Here is a 20,344-nt window from a genome sequence, read left to right on the forward strand (position 1 = left end):
TGAACAAGAAGACAGAAACGGGAATGGATGGGGGGGGGTTGTGGTGGGCAGAGAAGTGACGAACTGCGGGAGGGAACGGGGGGAGTCAGGGGAACAGAAGTGTTTTCAAAGTAAAGGGGCTGATAGCCATGGAGGGATAAAAAATGGCTGTGAGGAGGCAGGACTAACTTGCCGAACACCAATTAGAATGCAATTTCGCCCAATTAAAAAGATAGCCGGAAAGTGTACGGAGCTTCCCCCACTATACTGTATACAGCATCTCTCAACGAGACAGCGCATGCGCTGCCTAGTCCGAGACCTAAAAAGGGTGGATAAAATGTATTCCTTTCACTTTAAAGAATAAGATTCAATAGGCCCGAAATGTAAAATCATCGCCGAACATGACAATCATACTATTATTGGAACCTGTAAAACAATCGATTACCAAGCCAATAGGCCAGATCGTGGGAAACTGGACAAATCCTTAATTTCTTTATTTTTCTCATTTTAAGACTGTGCCACTAAAAGGAAAACCTGCTTTTTCAAGGGTGATGGCCAAATAAATACAATAAAAAAAGTATTTAACAAAACATATTGCATATAATTTAAATAGAACAGTATAGGTGCTTCTTGTCTTGCAGGTGTACTTACTACAGGTGTAGAATGTAAACCATTGACAGTCTTAATTGACCACACGGGAAAATATGATTTTACTGGTGCAGGGAAAAGTTAGTATTGGCTTTGAATTATAGTTACCTGAGGACCCACTTTAATAGATACTTAAACAAAACCCATAAAGAATAGAAAAGAAAGCATTTAGAAAATGAAAGTATTGTCCCACCAACAGTATACTTTTATGTGGATGTGCAAGTGATCGATCTACAATGCCGCCACTCATGCTGCAAGACATCAGATGGATGAAGTGGGCTGAGCCACTGCGCAGGCTGTATGCTGAGAAGACCAGCAGCAAAACAGGAATGACCGCTGAACAGAAGAATGGGTAAGGAGGGTGGCCATGCATTTCTTTATGTTTTTTTGTGGGTTTCTTATTTTATTATGCAAGGCAGGTAAAATAGCTAAACTAGCTTTAGGCCAGACCTAAAAACCTTCACTTCATGCCTCAAGATTTAAGAAATAACCACAGGGAACTCAACTAACCCACATTTTTTTTTTTTTAAACTTTCACTCGGAAAAAGGATTATTTTCAGTTTCAAGTCTTTGCCAAAAGTTCCAGGACCTGGGAGTGACCATTAAAAACTCCTCACAAAGTCTGCTTTTTTTCACATTTTTGATTCTATAAATGGCCAACCACAAGGACCTACTATTCTGAGTCTCGACAGGCCTACAAGCATTGGTAGGAAGATAATCTGTCTGCTCCATTATAAACCCTAAACCTTATTTCCTCAAAAGTCAGCCAATGAAGGTACTGAAAGTGAGAGTAGAAGGCTTCCCTTCCAAACATGCATGTGAATGAAAGACTGGCTTTAGAGGCTTTAAAGCACATCAGCAAAAAGAACTATTGATGGACAGAATGCAGAACAATGTCATACATTCACCCCAGTACAGAGATCTGGGCCTAAATCCATCGTTTTTTTGCTCACCATGCCATGACCAGACATGGGTCCCTTGCTCACTTTGCCACTGGATTCAAGATAGCCTGGCTGATGAGGGTTATGAACCCGAAACCGGTCCCAGGATGCTTGTTTCCGGTCCAGGGATGACCTGGCTTGGCAGTTCGGGCTGGACTCTACCCATGAGGCACAGGGTCAGACTGATTTGCATATAGCCAGGTCTAAACTGGGGTGGCGTGGTGAGCAAAAGAATGATGGATTTAACCCAGATCTCTTGACTGGAGGTGAATGTTTTGATTTGTTCTGCGTTCCGTCTATCAATTGTGTGTCTTTTGCTTTCTCGCCCTAAGTGTGCCAGGTATGCTCAGACGTGAGTCCTGGGCTCACTGTGCCACTGGAATCAAGCTATCCTGGCTGAAGAGGGGTGAAACCCCGAAACTGGTTCTAGGATGCTTGTTTCCGGTCCAGGGATTACCTGGCTTGGCAGTTCGGGCTGGACTGTACCCATGAGGCACAGGATCAAGACTGATTTGCATATAGCCAGGTCTAAACTGGGGTGGCATGGTGAGCAAAAGAATGATGGATTTAACCCAGATCTCTTGACTGGGGGTGAATGTATTGATTTGTTCTGCATTCCGTCCATCAATTGTGTTTCTTTTGCTTTCTCGCCCTAAGTGTGCCAGGTATGCTCAGACGTGAGTCCTGGGCTCACTGTGCCACTGGAATCAAGCTATCTTAGCTGAAGAGTGGTGAAACCCCGAAACCGGTCCTAGGATGCTTGTTACCGGTCCTAGGATGCTTGTTTCCGGTCCAGGGATGACCTGGCTCGGCAGTTCGGGCTGGACTGTACCCGTGAGGCACAGGATCAAGACTGATTTGCATATAGCCAGGTCTAACCTGGGGTGACATGGTGAGCAAAAGAATGATGGATTTAACCCAGATCTCTTGACTGGTGGTGAATGTTTTGATTTGTTCTGCATTTCGTCCATCAATTGTGTTTCTTTTGCTTAAAGCACATCGAGCGTATCAGCAAGGGCCGGCGATAATTATCGCTAAGCGCGCTTAGCGCAAGGATAATTATCGCCGGCTAGCGTTGGATTGTATCGCTGGGATAGCGCGCTATCAGCGACGCCTATCTCCAAAGAGATAAAATACCAAGCGCAAGCTGCCAAATGTGCCAAATGTGCCAAATGTGGAAATCCAGCGATAATCGCACAGCACTAAGGCATGGATTCACGCAATAGCGTGACCTTGCTGATAGAGCGATAAAATTATCACTGCTTTTCGCCTGAAAACGGACGCTAAAGCGGCGAGAATTTTATCGCCGTCCCTTGCTGATATGCCCCGTCTTGCTTCTACTAACGCTACCTCAGTTTGACATGGTACCAGCTACTCAACCATAGATATACAGGAGTGGGCAGGTAAGACCAATTTATTGTGTCTTATTATTAAGCGCTGATATAGCACTGCCTATCCTTCATTCCTTTGTGTTCCCAAATTCAAAGAATGGAACCCAAAATGAATACCACTGAGTGAGCGGATGACAATGCTCCCACGTTATGAGTGATCCATCAACTGATACAACCAACATCAGGACTTTCTGGTGAATTTGTTCTCAAAAATATGCAGATTTTATCACTGAGCTTGAGTGGCTCCTCTGTTTGCTGTGTCGTTCAGTCTGAGACTTCAGTAGTTTTAGTCGGCACTTGCTTCCTTTCCTCGAGATCTCATTGAACCCCACTGGCTGCACAAAAACGTACTACGTTAGTTTTCATTCACTAATTTAAATAAAGAATCAATATGTTTATTGGTAGTTTCAAATATTCAACAAATAACTCACTCAGTAATTTAAGACTTGCAGAAGTAAAGGTTTCCTGAAATAAGAAAGTGAAATTAAAGTGAATGTACTAGTTTAAACCTCATTAAGGTTGAGCTGGCATGCCCAGTAGGTTAGTAGTGGGCTGGGATTACAGATGTTTCTAGGAGAGGAGCAGGGGGTTTGAGTAGCATCTGTGACAGGAATTTGACTAGGCCCATGTGTCTGCATCCATGGTCATAGCTTTCCCCTCCTCTTTGAAGGACATAGCCATTGGTCTGTTTGTATTGCTCAAACAGAAGTTGCAGCGTGTAAAAGGTAGAGTTCAAAGATGTTGGCACCTACTGTATCAGGGCTTTCACTGGTGCTCTATTATTACGCTATATAAGCTGCAGCTACTTCTGGGCTTCAAAAGAATGGCTGAAATGGGTGCAGATTCTTCTTCAGGTGGTCTGTATGTTGCTGACTATGTCTTCCTTTTTGGGGAAGTCTTGCACCACCAGATAGATGCTATGGGCCAAACATAGGACTCTGAAATAGCCTCTGTCTGACATGGCCTTTATATGTTACTGCCATTGTCAGCGGCAACAAATCCAATTCTAAGACCTCTGGGTTGCGGCCATTCATCCACCTTACTGTTAAATTCCTCCAAGATGTTTACAGCTGTATGTGATTTCTCCCAGGCGAACATGGCCACTGTTGTATGCCGCTGAACGATCTTAAAACATTCTTCAGGGCCAAGATCTCAAGATATCTTTTGCTTTACCCCTACAAAAGAGATCCAGTGTGCAATGATGCACATGTAATCAGTCACCTTCCAACTGGTCCACATGTCTGTTGTCAGGTGGATGGGGTGAACATCACTTTACTGCAAAGCTTGTCAAACCAATTGCAGCACATCGTGATGCAGTGCTGGAACGGCCACTCTGGCAAAATAGGTTCTACTTGGTACCTTCCAGTTTGGGCAGATGGCTGCCACAAATTCTAAAAATCCCACTCCTTCCACAAATGAAAAATGGAGAAGGTCCAGCGCTTACATTTTTGCAAGATTCCCATTGTACAAACGTGTGGTTGGGTGGTTTCGCTCATAGTGCCCCTCCTGCCTAAACACGCTCATAATAGTAACCTGGATGTTCTTCTTTTCTTGGGGCACTGACACAGGCGTCTTTTGAGAAGTAGATGCTAGTAGTAGACTCAATGTGTGTCGTGGTGGTTGGGCAGTCACTGTATGCCTCGGTGTCTCCATAATCTCACTCTGAGTCTACTTGTGCCATTGTGAAGTTGCTGAGGTGTGTGATTCTGCTGGTGCCCTGCTGGGGACAGGGCTGCTTTGCGTGAAGATGTCATCCTTTCTTCCTCATCATCACCTTCTGCCATGATTGAACTTGTAGCTGATGTTCCCTGGCTCTCCCCACCACCACAACCACGTTCAGCTATTTTTTTAAGATACTCCTCCCACTTGTTTCTGTGGTATTTGTTTATATGGGTCGTCTGCCCTCCAGTACCATAATGTGTACCAGGCTTACCACGATGACAATTTGTGTGGCAAATGGTGCACACTGCAATGTGCCCCCCCTCTTTGATAACTGTAAAAAAGTCCCAAACTTCGGGAGGAGTCCTTTCTACCAGCCCACTGTCAATACCTGAAGACAAACTGGAGGTAGGTGGCCATGTCATCGATTGCCCCTCTGCTTTTCCTGAGGCAAGGGTTAGTGCAGGTCTCAGCTGGGTCTTTGTAAATATGGGAGCTGATGGCGGTTCTACCTGTGCCACATCCCTCAAGAGCCGGTTGAATAGCAATGTCAGATTCCTCAGTGGCACCTTCCACCATGACCACCTTGTCATCATCATCCTCCTCTTCACCCCATCCCATAAGTCTAAGTCTTTCTGGAACTTTTTTCCCTTTGCCTCTCTGGTTTTCTTCTGGTCTCTGTTGGGATCCACTCCATGTCCCTATCATCATTATTAGAAGTGGTGCTGCTTGAAGAAGATGGTGCTCCTTGCTGGAGATATGGGAGCCAATGATTCTAAAAGAGGAGGTTCAATTTCTTTCTCTGAAGGAAGCTCAACCTCCTGTTCTGCTCCAGCATCAGAAAAATCCATCGCTGGGTGCGGCTGCTGACCACTTTGCTGTGTTTCCTGAAAAGATTGTGTACTACTTTGCAAAAGGGACAACTCCAATTCAACAAATCCAATTCAACATCACTACTCATCGGTGTCAACATGATTGCATTGACTGCCTCACTGACAGACATGGTGCTGGGCTGAGGTTGGGGAGGTGATGTTGATGGAGGAGTGCTGCTCTCAGCTTGCTCATCAGAGGCCAGTGCGGCAGACACAACTTTCCTAAAAGAGGTTGAAGTCAGCATGCCAGTGCTGGAAATCTGATTCTTCTGCTCACCAATCGCTACTTTCTTGGTAGCACCTTTCTTTGGGGCCATCTTGTAACTGTCAGTTGCCAGTGGCACTTAGCTTCACAACAAGCTGAAGAGATGACTGTGTTGCGTAGTCAGTCACACGTCACGTCATGCATAGGCCTTCTGTCTGGCAGTTCTGTTGGTAATGTCTATTTTCTTGTGAACCTTAAAGCAAGAAAAACATCAGTGAAACGTGGCATTGTTGCAGTTTCAAGTGGTAGTACAAACAAACAATATTCAGGGGACATGGGCTGGCTGCAGATGAAGATGGCCGCATAAGTTGGGAGCTCCGCTCTGAGTTGGGCCACGAGCAGAGATAGCAGCTTTCTGGGGGGGGGGGGGGGGGCGTGGTCTGGCTGAAGATGAAGTCGGCCACATAAGCTGCGAGCTCTGCTCTGAGTTGGGCCCTGAGTAGAGACAGCAGATGGGGGCTCTTCCTAATCCGCATCTATCTCTCACAAAAACCTGGATGGTAGTGGCAAACTGGGGGCTTAGGTGCATGGCGGCTCGCCCGGGAGGAGTCATCACACAAGCAGAGAGAGGATGATGGGCCTAGAACGCATGCAGAGGCAGAGCTACTTGCGCAGTGCTCTGGCCCTGTCTGTCTGTCATGGAGCATGAGCATTGGGGGCTCGGCCTCCGCGTCCTACAGACGGCAACCGTCAGCCTTGAGAACAGCAGACTTGGCCTACAGGGATATTCTCCCCCTCTACCCTGCCTGTGAGAGTCAACGGAGATAGCCTCTGTGCCTAGGGGAGGAGGTCGCATCACTGTCCTGCTGAACATCCCTGGATCATTGAGTGGGGGAGAACCCTGCTGGACCAAGAAGCTGAGGAGGAGACACAAGGGGCATTGCAGGCAATGAACCTCATCCCTCCCCCTTCTGCTTTACACTTCAGTCACCACAGGCCAGGATAGAGGGGAAGGCTCTGGTACTCTCCCAAGCTCCGCAGTCCACCCTGCCAGCATCACTACGCCTGTTGGCCTTTGCTGGTAGTCCAACGTCCTCTCAGGAATAGACCATCGCTATGAGGTGTAGTCCCGCATGCCTGCCTTGAGTGGATGATCACCTACTACAAGGTGACAAAATTGCAGTCAGTGACTGCTGGTTCCGCAACCTGCAACAGGTAAATATCTCTGCCAGGGTACCCCCAGGCCATATACCGAGCAAGGGCTTGCGCTCTCCGCTCCACACTTCCCACTGTGAGCCCCCGTGAGGGTATTGGAACTGCGGTGGTAAGACGGAGCACAGGGAGGCTCATTAGGGGAGGCCATACCCCCGAAGGGCATGAGCCTCGCAAGGCTGCCGCAATTCATACTCACACCACTTACCATAATGTAGGACCTAGTGGCTAACCTGGTCCTGCAGCCACCCTCTGACCCCACAGCACGGAGGCCTGGGAGATGCCTCACAGCAGAATCACCGCCCAGCAGGCCTAACGCTCCCCACCTTGCCCCTCCTCGGAAGCCGAGCAGGAGCTGATAACTCGGTCTCAAAGAGTACAGCTTCATTGCTCTTTCCAAGCCGGCCCCCGTGCTCTGTGAACACCGAGGGCAAGGGAACGCCGAAGTAGAATTCCGTACTACGACCTGGGGCGAATGTCTGCTACAAGCCAACAAGCAAGTCCTCTAGACAGCTCCCATTTACGGAAGCACTCAAGCAACCACACACTATAGCCACGAAAGGTGCTGCACCATCTGTGGGCTGTCCAGCCCAGCCCCTGCCAGCATCTTCACAGGGTGAAACCATGGACTGCATACTGCAGAAAATCTCGGCTGTGGGTAGGTGCCTAGAAGGGATGGACACTAACATCTCCACATTAACGGAAGAGCCGAAGTAGATCAAAGCAGATATACCAGGGTTCTACTCATGTGTGAGGGGCTGGACCAAGGGCTGATGGCGGTAGAGGGCCTACTTGACACGATGCAGAACATAGACCGTGAGCTCCTTGTCCTCCACAGTAATTTGATCGACCTGGAGGACCGTAGTAGGAGAGACAACGTTCGTTTTTTTGGCTTTCCGGAAGCAGTCAAAGGGTCAAATGTCACTGCGTTTCTTAGAAACACCCTCACGGGTCTTGTAGGGGTTCCCTTCAATCCACCACTGGAGATACAAAGAGCCCACTGCATTGGCCCCACCTGCAAGGACTCGGCTGCACGTCCCCAACCGCTCATCGCTTGTTTCCTATGCCACGAACAAGCAAGGCAACTGCTGATGGCAGCACGCACTCAAGGCCCATTCACGAGTGACGGTCAGGAAATCCACACGGCAGCTCACTTCTCAAGGTAGACCAACGAGCGCCGGAAAGCCTTTCTCTTCTTCTGACCCCAATTACACCAACTGAACATCAAATATGGCCTCTTCGAGCCTGCCCGCTTCCGCATCACTAAAGAGGGCGTCTCCAAAGACTTATATGACCTGGAGGATCTGTGCTGGTTCTTGGACACCGCAGGACCACAGGACATGGACACCCATAGTGTTGCATCTATCCATGGGCGCCGCAACTCCCCTCCCCTTCAACTGAGGGCAAACAACGAATTACGAGTGGTTAACAGAACCGTGGCAGAGATCAGGAGAGACTAACTCGTACCCAAGAGGACAAGGCCTCGTCCCTTCAAACCGAGCACCACAGGGACAAATCCCGCTCCCCCTAATAGCCCAACTCAGAAGTCGACTGATGGGATACGAACAGTACGACACCCCCCCATCTGAGAGAATCCAGTGCACAGACGCTGCCTCAGGGAGAGGGTGGCAGCCAGACATCAGACACCTGAGTATTATCTCCATTTCGCCGATTACTTGCATAATTGTCTAAGTTGCTCTACTGTTATTTCACGATGTCACAATGGCGATATATGTCCTCTCGCTACGCTTGAAACAGTTGTTTGCATGTTTCATTCAAGTTTGCCATAAGTCATATGCCTTGCGATATGTTCACACCCCCGCATGGCCACTCCTCCCGAGGCTCCAAGGATGGTTTGTTTACACCACGCTGATCACCATTTACTCATTACTCGTTGCCACTAACAACTGCCTGCCATCTCTCGAGTCTCGAGCCAGCAATCCTCTCCTCTTATGTCCCACACTCCCTCCCTCTACCCCTCCTATGCTTCACCCCACCCACAGGCTTGGTACCCTCCCCTCATCTCATGCTCATCTTATGTTTCCTTACCGGGAACCTCCCCGCCGAAACCTAAACAGGGGAGGGGGGCTGGAGACAACTAGAGCTATGGACCCTCCCCCATGCATCTGCATTATCCTCAGAGCGCAGCAGCACCTACCTCCCTACCAGCCCCCTTCCTCCTATCCACCACACCCCCTCCGTATACATATATGTCTTCAGTATTGGCCTCATAGCCGGTCTGTACTGTCTGCCCAGTGCCCCGCTCAGATGCCACTGGAGTCACTTTGACCATTCCCTCAGTCAGCATTATCCCCCAGATCACCTTGTACAGCTGTACTATAGCCTTCCCCTTTAGACATTGCTCTGTACTCCCAAAGGGCCCTCCACTCAGAGCACTGCACCAGCTAGCCTAGACCCACGGCACAAAGTCCAGAATCCCCAGTGCTGATTAGAAGATAGCAGTGAATCCCCCCTCATCTATCCCTCCACTAATCCTACCCTCCCCGCTGTATCCTATTTCTTCCTCTCCTAGCTAGACCCACACCCCCTCTCTTAACCCACAGCTGTCCCTATTGTTTCTTCTATCATCGGTACCACAACTCAGTTACCATAGATGTCGACAGCCTTCCCGAACCATATTGCACTTATCGATGCCAGGGGGCACTTTGCTAACTGTACCCTCCCTTCTCGCTCTGCTCTCCCTGTCCGGGTCCTGCGTCCCTTCCATATCTCTCCACTCCGTCTCCGCTACCTGGTGCCTCCCTGTTTGTCCTCCCCCCTCTCCCTTACCGCAAATCCTCAAGCACTCCTCACCCTACCCTCAGGCCTTCTTTTCCCCCCTCTCCCCTACTGCACTAAGGGACAATTTATCAAGCCCAATTTCGCCACTTTAGCGGCCGTTTTCGGCTGAAAAGCGGCGATTTAAATATCGCTCTATTATCAAGGACCCGCTAACGCGTGTTTCCTTCAGTTAGCCACCGTCTTTTCTCCACTTTGCATGTCAGCGATTATTAACGCTAATGACATGCAAAGTGGGCGTTCCTCACTGAACAACCTGGGTAAACATCACTACAACTGCATCGCAATATTTACAAGAATGCCCCAGACCCGCGAATCCATGGTCAAAGTCGTGCTAAGGCCCCTTTATCGCAGGATTTTAACTCCTGCTATTAATCCATCTTAACCTTCTGTAACATGGGAGGTGGATCTCAGGGCTAAGTCCACACCTGCCAATTATCAAGTTTTACATTATCACAGGTCATTTTTCGCTGCTTTTCTCACCCTAATGCATGTTATTACCCTCTATCGCTGGATTTCACATCGCCTGGGTGATAAGCGTTAATAATACGTCGCTAACCCCAGCGATAGACGGCGATAATGAAAATCGCGATAATTATCACATGTGCTTGATAATATGCCCTATAGTATGCAGCCGCCTTCCTCCCCACACCCGCACCTTGTATGCGCCTGATTTCTACCATACTCTAACATGGTACATACCCTGCAGGGACCCTACCAGGCCCAAATTGATGCCCACAGCCCGCTGGACACCACAGTCCCTGTAATGAGTGCCACACACCCTTTGTATGCCACTACATTGAACGCCAACGGCCCCCATCATTATATAAAAAGATCCTGCCTTATCTCCAGTCCAAGCGAGAGGATGTGGCACTGCTGCAGGAAACACATCTAGATACTCTAGAATCCGACAAGCTACGCAGGGATTGGGTGGGAAAGGTGTTTCACAGCAGCATGCAGCGGGAAAACGCCACTGACGAAGGACCCACCCGCAAATGCAGAGTAGCTATTCTCCCCTGCAAATCACTTTCGGAAACAGTGATAAAAACATGGTCGGATCCGGGTGGGAAATATGTGCCAGCTAAACTACGCCTAGGGGACAATCATATCTGCGTAAGCTCAGTTTACGCTCCGACAGGTGCAAAAAAAACATTTCTCCTTCAGCTAAACCACCTCCGAATGGAAATAGGTGCCTCACAATATCTTTTAGGCAGGGATTGGAGTTTGGTGAGGGCCCAGTTCTGGATAGAACTGGGCCCATTGACAGCGGTAACTCTGCAGATAGGGCCCTGATGGATGATGTGTAGGCGGACAATGGTCTGGTAGATTACTGGCTCTTCAGCCACCCAACGGATACAGACTTAACTTTTGTCTCTTCAATGCATGGCACACTCTCCCATTTGCATTACTTCCTTGCCTCCCACGGAATGGTTCAGCTAATCCGGGAATCCCACATACTGAAAGCTGCTCTCTCTGACCATTCCCTGGTCCTCATGTCCCTGGAGATGGGGCTGCCCGCCCTGACCACAAGCCCTGGTGGAAGAGCATCCATTGTCAGTGGACCCCGAGGTTAAGTCTCAGCTGAAGGCGCACCTTAAAGAATATCTGTCTGAAAACCGACAGTCTGTGGACTCCCGGAGAAACCTTTGGGGCGCCGCGAAGGCCACAATCAGGGGTCAACTCATGAGAGATTTAGGGCAAGAGCCTGTGTTGGGAAGCCAGCCCTGCTGCCAGGCATAGCTGCATAAGTGATGCTTCAGGGGTTCAATAGCTTTCACTAGGGATGTATTTACCGAATGTTGAACCCCAGCGTCCAGAGCTTCTACCAAGTCCTGTTCCATAAAACCGGATGGTTCCCCCTCATAGTACTCTTCCACAAAGAAGAAACCGGCCATGGTGAGTACTTGTTAGATATAGCTACAATACCTAACAGGAAGGTGATTATGTGAGGGTAAACTCACAATCAAGGCTCCAACAAAACAGAGGTTCAAGTGGGAGAGGTACAACCCCAGGCAAGCCAAGATGCAGCACATCAATTAATTGGAGGAGAGAGGGCTTGCCAACCTCTCTAGGCAAAGCCTATGCGCTATCATATGGCCCCCAGCAGAACAATGCTGCGGGCGTCACTGGGAGCAGAGGACAAGCCTTTGTCAAATTTGAAAACTGAGCGTTGTTCTCGCTCGCTGTCACTGACAGAAACTGACCAATAAAAGCAGACAAAATGGCCGCCGCGCATGCACTGTGAATGACGCTCGTCCCAATCAAAAGAGGACTGTGCATCCAACTGACGCGTGGCCTCGCTTCCTCACTCGCTCTCCACCGGAATGCTGCGGCGGGCACAAAGCGCCCAGCAGGGGAGGCAGAACACTCCCACGTGACGCGCGATCAAAGAGAGAATACACCGACGTGTCAAGAGGGTTGCAAGGACGGTGCAGAGCACCGGTAAGGACAAACGTAATCTGAGGCAAAACGTAACCTGAGGCACAATGAAAGTTAAACAGACAGGCTAAACGCACTGAGGCATAAGCCCGCACAAAGCAGCATCAACCATATACATAGCATAAACGCACCAAGTAGTAACCCCTCAACCCATACACTACTAGACCACAAGAGTATAAGCAATAAGGGAAAGGCACATTAACTGGCTGCGGAGCAGCAAAGAAAGAGGACGTGGTTGTCTCGGTCATGACTTATATAGGGATACGCCCTATGGTTGTTATGTGGCACGAGGTGCTCATGCGTACTGTAGTATTTTAAGAAGTGTTTTTTTTGGCTGCTGTACAAATAAAGAGCAAAGAATGAGAAGCATAATCGGAGCCTCCGGTCCTGACATAGAATCTTCTGTTCTTTCTTTCTTTCTTTCTTTTTTTGCTTCTTTTCTCTCCCTTATGATCTTATTATTCCTTATTGAGATCTTATTTATTATAGTGTTTTTGAGGTATACTGTGGGGTACTTTGTACGTTATTAAAATTGTTTTGTTTATTATAAAAATCACAATAAAGAAATGCTAAAAAACAAAAAAAGACCCACTTTGCTTCTTGCTTTGTGCTACCAAATGGAAGATAAAACAGTGGTTACCAGGTATCATTGGTAAAATAATTCTTAGTCTCGGAGGGTCCATACTGCAGTGTAAGTGTTGGCTCTTACTGGCACTTCAGGTACTGGCTGGCATGAGGGCGAACGGGGTCAGCCTGGGTAACAATGCAAACATGCATTGGTATGAGTTTTCTAAGTCTCGGGCGGTCCATACTGCAGTGTCAGCGCTGGCTCAGGCTGGCACTTCAGGTACAGACTGGCATGAGGGAGAGCAGGGCCGGCCATGGCAACAATGCAAACACGCTTTTGTAAATGCATTAGGTTTCTTAGTCTTGGAGAGTCCGTACTGCAGTGCTAGTGCTGGCTCAGGCTGGCACTTCAGGTACAGTCTGGAATAAGGGAGTGCGGGGTTGGTCTGCAAACAAGCTTTGGTTAATGCATTAGGTTTCTTAGTCTCGGAGGGTCCATACTGCGTATTAAATGCAAGTTCAGGATGGCTCTCTAGTTACAGAGTGGCATGAGGGAGAGTGGGGTTGGCCTGAGCCACAGTGCAAACAAGCATTGGTAAATGCATTAGGTTTTTTTGTCTCGGAGGGTCCCTACTGCTGTGTCAGCGCTGTCTCAGGCTGGCAGTTCAGGTACAGACTAGCATGAGGGAGTGGGGAGTCGGCTTTGGCAACAATGCAAACAAGCATTGGTAAATGCATTAGGTTTCTTAGTCTCAAAGGGTCCGCACTGCAGTGTCAGTGCTGGCTCAGGCTGTCACTCCAAGTACAGGCTGGCATAAGGGAGCGGGGAGTCGGCCTTGGCAACAATGCAAACAAGCATTTGTAAATGCATTAGGTTTCTTAGTCATGGAGGGTTCATACTGCAGTGTCAGTGCTGGCTCAGGCTGGCAATTCATGTTCAGGCTGGCATGAGGGAGAGCTGGGTCAGCCTAGGCAACAAGGCAAACAAGCATTGGTAAAAGGATTAGGTTTCTTAGTCTTGGAGCATCTGCACTTCAGTGTCAGCACCCACCAACCACGCACGCAACCTGGGAATCATCCTTGACTCAACGCTCTCCATGACCAAGCAAGTCAACGCCGTCTCCTCCTCCTGCTTCAACACCCTCGGCATGCTCCGCGAGATCTACAGGTGGATCCCGACAGATACAAGAAGAACAGTCACCCAGGCCCTCGTCAGCAGCAGACTTGACTACGGAAACGCCTTTTAAGCGGGAGCCCCGACCAAGCTCATCAAATGACTGCAACGCATCCAAAACGCCTCGGCACGACTGATCCTCAACATACCACGCCATGGCCACTTCACCCCCCACCTGAAAAACCTGCACTGGCTGCCCGTCAATAAGAGGATATCCTTCAAGCTCCTCATTCACGCATACAAGGCACTCCACAAGACCGGCCCTGCCTACCTCAACAAATGACTTTCCTTCTACATCCCCAACCGCCACCTCCACTCCGCCGACCTCGCACTCACCACCGTCCCGCGCATCCGAAGACCAACCACCAGCAGGAGATCCTTCTCCCACCTCGCCGCCAAGACCTGGAACACCCTCCCACTGAGCCTACAACAGACCCAAGACCTGCTGACCTTCAGGAGGCCACTCAAGACCTGGCTGTTTGATCAGTAGCGCCCCCCCAGCGCCTTGAGACCCTCACGGGTATGTAGTGCACTCTACAAATGTTTAATTGATTGATTGATTGATCAGCATTGACGTAGTCTTGCACTGCAGGTGCACACTGACATGAGGAAGAGCGGTATCGGTCTGGGTAGCGATGTAAACAAGCATTGATAAATGCATTAGGTTTCTTAGTCTTGCAGGGTCTGTACTGCTGGGTCAGCAGTGGCTCAGGCTGGCACTTCAGGGACAGGCTGGCATGAGGGAGAGCGAGGTCGGTCTGGGCAACAATACAAACAAGCATTGGTAAATTCATTAGGCTTCTTAGTCTTAGAAGGTCCTAACTGCAGTGCCAGCCAGTCACAGGTCGCACAGGTAAGCGTGGTGTGGGGATGAGGTGGGGTTAGGGTGAAGGAGGAGGAAGCTGTCATACGTCTGAATAATGAAAAGTAAATAAAATAAAAAATAAAACCACTTACCTTGCGCTCGCTGCATCATCAACTCGGCGATAGGCTGTTCGCAGCTGATATTGTTAATTTCTGAGCAATGCCCTCTGTTAAGTTTCGTTTCTGAAATGTTAAGTTCGGTTTCAGTAATGAGTAAACTGTTCATGTCAGCGCATAGCTTTCTCAGTAGATAGAGGCCCTATCAGACTTGTCTGGTGGCGGACCCATGGTGAAACAACCTTGGCCTATGTAAGGTTGTGCAAGATACTGTTATATTTCACATTGGTACGCTGACATAGGTTTAGAGAACATTGTACTCTTTCCCTACATCATCTCCCCTTCAGTTCATAACCGCAGGTGCCTTTCATGCCTGAATTGAATTTCAGCTCCAGCATCGGCACCGAGATATGGAATTCAGCACCAACTACCTCCACAACAGCTGTTGTCAGCGAGGAGTTTCATCTATGCACACTTGACATGCTATGCGAGGTATTGCAGTCTTTGTCAAAAAAACCTATATCAAGTATTTCAACTTGACCTCTGTGCCCTGTATCCTTATAGCTATTGCTATGTCACTTTAAAAAGATTACTGAATTTCACAAATATATCTTTAAATCAGAACATTCATAACATTAAACATCATACAACACAAGCAGTATATGATGATTGCTTCAATATTGTTGATTTTAATCCATTGTAATAACAGATACATTTCTTGAACATGATTTCTTTCCATCAATGCATAATGTCCATAGAATCCTGTTCTTCTAGTATCATGCTCTTCTAATAGCATGCCCAATGCGTTTCGGGCCCCATTGGCCCTTCCTCAGGGGCTATGATCTGGAAATCATACAAACAATAGAGTATTTTAATTTAATGCTTTATTTCAATGTAATGCGCAGGGGAACAAAAATACAGTTCAATTCTTGAAATTTTTAAATGATCAGGTGGTGTATAACAGCACAATGTTTCTTAAAAACACTTTACAAGGTTGTGACTTGTTATCAAGATGGAGAATCAAACCTCAATGAAAGAATAGATATTAGAAAGAAAAACCACTCGTGAACGCAGAGAAAGTTAACCGACACCACTTCACACTAACACCCTGTGACCAAAAAATCAATGAAAACCTCTGAACAACCGAAACGCAATGTGATGCCCGCTAAGGGTACAAAAACGAAAAGCTCATCTCACCAAACTTCTTGTTAATAAACCGGCATGCTAATTGAACGTCCACATATGCCTCAAATTAAAAAGTGTATGTCCCCTGCTGTAGCATGCAGCGATAATGTTATGTCTCCCTGCCAGGACTTTTAATCTAAATCTGGCTCGTCGTGTGCTGGAAACGAATTCAGAAAATTTCTTTCCCCTTATTCAAAATAACTTTGCAAATTGACACTTTCAAATGAGCATGGCCTTCTAAGTATGCTTGCAGTAGTTCAACTTGTGTGATCGAACTCATTAAGAACTGGGATTTGCGGAACTTTACAACAAAGTCGTACTTTACCAAAGAACATTTATTTCATCGTTTTTTAAACTGTTTTTAAATGATTTTTTAAACATTTTAGAAGCATTTAAAATGGCTTCTTAACAATATTTATGCACTGACACTGTTATACATGTTTATCTCCAAATGTGTATTATTATTGTTAAGTATAGGGTGGAGTGGGTGTTATATTTCACATTGGTACCCTGACATAGGTTTAGAGAACATCATACTCTTTCCCTACATCATCTCCCCTTCATTTCATATGAACGAGCCTTATAAGGACATAACTCCAAATAAGGACAGAATGCCTTATAAGGACTGACGCCTTTTAAGGACTAAACCTTTCACCTAGATCATGACTAGGGTGCGTTCTGCCCGATCGATATAGCTAAGACGTCATCCTTAGCACATATGAATAATTTATCAGTACACTCTCCATGGGGGGCATACATCACGTCTCCTATCTACGCACAAAGGTTTAATCCCCAACGTCATCCTCATACTAAACAACGTACATAGACTGTATAAATACAGCACCTCTTGCTATCAGTAAGCAGGAGGGAACCGAGACTTCAAGGCCGACACACTGACCAGAGACGCTGCGGCTCCGGCATGCCATCGCTCCAGCTGACAGTGGTCTAACCATCCCTTGCGGGGTGTCCAACTCAAGTCCAGGACGAAGTCCCACACTCTCACTATTCAGGTATGGGGGTTCGACTAAATCCTAGGCTCTTAGATTCTAGGCTAATAGACTATAAAGGTTCTTAGGCTTATTAGCTCTTTAGCACCTACTCACATGCTAGGCACACTCAGGTATATCTAGACAGGCATTTTAGGAGTACGCACTTTATTTTATAAATGCGTTTTATATTCATGTAAAGGTTCATGACTATTGAAAAATGGTAGAGCTGTACTATTCCTTTTTATTCACTGTACTGCTGATACTATATCTCTGAACTGTGTTACAGTTGTAGCAGCGCACTTATTTTACATGAGAAGAACAACGGCACAATACATTCTTATTGTAAACACGCTCAACTGTTTCTTCTGTGTATCTCTCTGAGAGCAAAACAAGCAAGCACGAGTGACTCGGTGAAAAGTAGTATATTGTTTCCACGTGTCTGAGGTTATTATGTTTTGAAAGTTGCACAAACTAATCTCTCTGATAACAGGAGATTCTAGTAGCACTGCGAGCTATCTAATGCGAAAACATAGGCTGACATATTCGGTGGGGGTGTACGGAGTCAGATTGCCACCAAGCTCACAGTATATGTTATCCACAAATGCATAGGTCCAGCATGAAGTGTACTATTGGAACTACACTACATGGCGCCCAACATGGTCTAATGGCACACAATGTGTCAAACATGAGGCACATACTCAACAGTAGAATCTGAGTATCTCAGAGACCCTACTTACAAAACCCAGAGACGTCTGGAGTAGGTGGGAAAAAACTCCGCCACAGCTGAGTAGGCGAGATATCCTATGTATTGGCTGTTGGTTATTCAAGCTTGAAGGGAATATTCCCAAAATTGTGCATAAAACCTTTGCATAAAACCTTTCATAACTTCCTTGGAAAGTTAGCCTGTGTTCTAAACACAATGGTTGAACAAGAGGGAGATATAAACCATCTAGCCCAAGGACCTAATCAGTCTGGTGAGAAAGATGCAGATGCAATACATAATGCACCCAAAGCAAGACAAACTCTGACAGTTAAACTTGTCAAACATGGTTTATCTCCGAGAGGAGGGGTATTAATATTCGTAATAGAGGCACACGAAGATTTCAAAACAGATGTATTCTACTCATGGGTTACCTTCCCAGCAGCAGATGCTGTTGCATAAATGTTCATTATTATACACATGAAGAAGTTCCGTCGGCCTACACTCCGTTTGAGGAGATAGAAATTCTGCTTACCTACCAGTAACATATTTTCTGGTTTAATGGAGCCCTATCCCACTCAAGAAGAAGAGCAAGACTTGGTCCTTTAGGAAGACCAGGAGCAACATGGCCGATATTAGCGACCTATGCACCACATCCTGACATTGACACAATGCCACGTGATGAACTGCTTGTTCAAACCTAAGAGTTGATAAAACTCTACAGAAACAAGACACACTTCGTCCTGAGGACACTAGCGGTCCATCCTACAGTAATTACACCAAATCCAGCTCCTACACAGAGCTCAGGTACGAAGATTACTCCACAAACATTACACGCGGTAATGGGCAAAGTGCCCACAAAACTTGAACAAATTCCTTTCTGGGTAGCTCAGAAAATAACCCAGTTAGAAGCAGTATTTCCAAATACCACAACATTTAAAAATCACAGAATGTTAACAATCTGTTTGCCCATGTGGATTACAGCACAGTTAGAGGATTGCACCTCTTGGGGTACAATCTTTGCTGCCATATATACCAGAACTCATGGTATTCCTTCATTAGCAGTGATACCAGATTTATTAAGACAAATACAAAATGACTATGGAGCAGAACCTGCCCTAAACTTATGAATGAAGTTATTAAATACCTACAACCAGGTATCAGCCATAATGCTAGCTAATATTAAAGGGGAAGCAGCATTAGTGGCAATCCGCCAACGCCTACGGGAGGCCGGCCCGTTAATACATAATTGAAACTGCGTTTGCAGAATTAGGCAGAGATAGTTTGGGGGGAAAAGCTTTAAAACCTCAACTACAGGGCAGTCCTGAGAAGAACACTTCAAAGCAAACACCTACTTCTTCTAAAAAGAAGTGGGATGATAAAAAAGAAAACTCTAAAGACAAGAGATCTCAATCCCGAGGTAGGTCTCATCCACAGGAGCCCTCTGAAAAGAGGTACAACCTAAGGAATAGGGATAATATTAGGAAACCTGACAGGTATCAGAATACTGATACACGTTCCTCTCGTTCCTTTCAGGGCTTGAAGAAAAGTTCTGAAAGAGAAGGATGATCAGAACACAGAGATGAGCGCACAAAGTCCAGAGACAAGCAGCGCGCTCAAGACTTTTCTTCTAAAAAGAAGATAAGCGAAACTCAAAACCTCAATTTAAGAAAAAGAAAGTAGCAGCTCTGAAGATCAGACATGCCCAGAATTTTGAGGACACAACTTCTGAACAGGGAATGGTCTCTGACGATGCCAGACAGTGCGGCAGAAGTAACAATAGCTCGCCTGAACCTGAAGGAATTTCTGGTGACAGCGGAGTTGAACGATTATATTACGGTGGAAGCACCAGACACCAGGGTGAGCATCCCACATAAGTTATATGAAATAACGGTTGGAGGGGGACAAGCCCAGGAAAGTAGAAGGTCTTTTTTGAAAGAACATATCATCTAGTTATGACATCCTGTTAGCAGAACAAGATTGGCCGCCTGCATTTGTAATGGAGTGCCCCAGGGAGAAAGTATAGTTTTTCCTGCTTTTTCCAACCACGTTCCCCTTCACCTTAAACATACATATGCGCAGGAGTGGGCAGTAGCCTGTACAAAAATCATGCAGGGTGGGATGAGAACTCAACCTACCACGGGATCCCGTTAAAAGTTTCACCTATTGCTCAGAGGCAATATCCAATAAAGCAAGAAGCTAAAAAACAGGTCAGGGAGATCTTAGATCAACTTGAATACCAGGGGATCATTGAAAAATGTACCTCCCCAATGAACAATCCTTTCTTTCCCGTCGCTAACCCCGACAAAACATATTGTCTAGTTTTAGATTACAGACAATTAAACTCATGCACAAAGACATTTGCTGTCCAAAATTCACATAGTGCCGCATAAATGAATAACATTGTGCGCAAAGATAGAGATCCCACCTGTACACAAATGCAGAAATGCGTTTCACTTCAACAGAAAAAATCCTGACAGACGTTCAGACTGCTGTAGCAAAGGAAGAGCACTGGCTCAGGGGAAACGCATTATTGTGGTAACTCCAGTACCAGCTTTAGAAGCAGTTACAAAAGCCAGCATCCCAAATGCGAAAGCGTTACATCCAAGATGGATACTAATTCTCTTACAGCAACAGATGTTGAATACAGATTTGATCTAAGT

This window comes from Triturus cristatus, chromosome 4_1, assembly GCF_964204655.1.
Source record: "Triturus cristatus chromosome 4_1, aTriCri1.1, whole genome shotgun sequence".
NCBI lineage: Eukaryota > Metazoa > Chordata > Amphibia > Caudata > Salamandridae > Triturus > Triturus cristatus.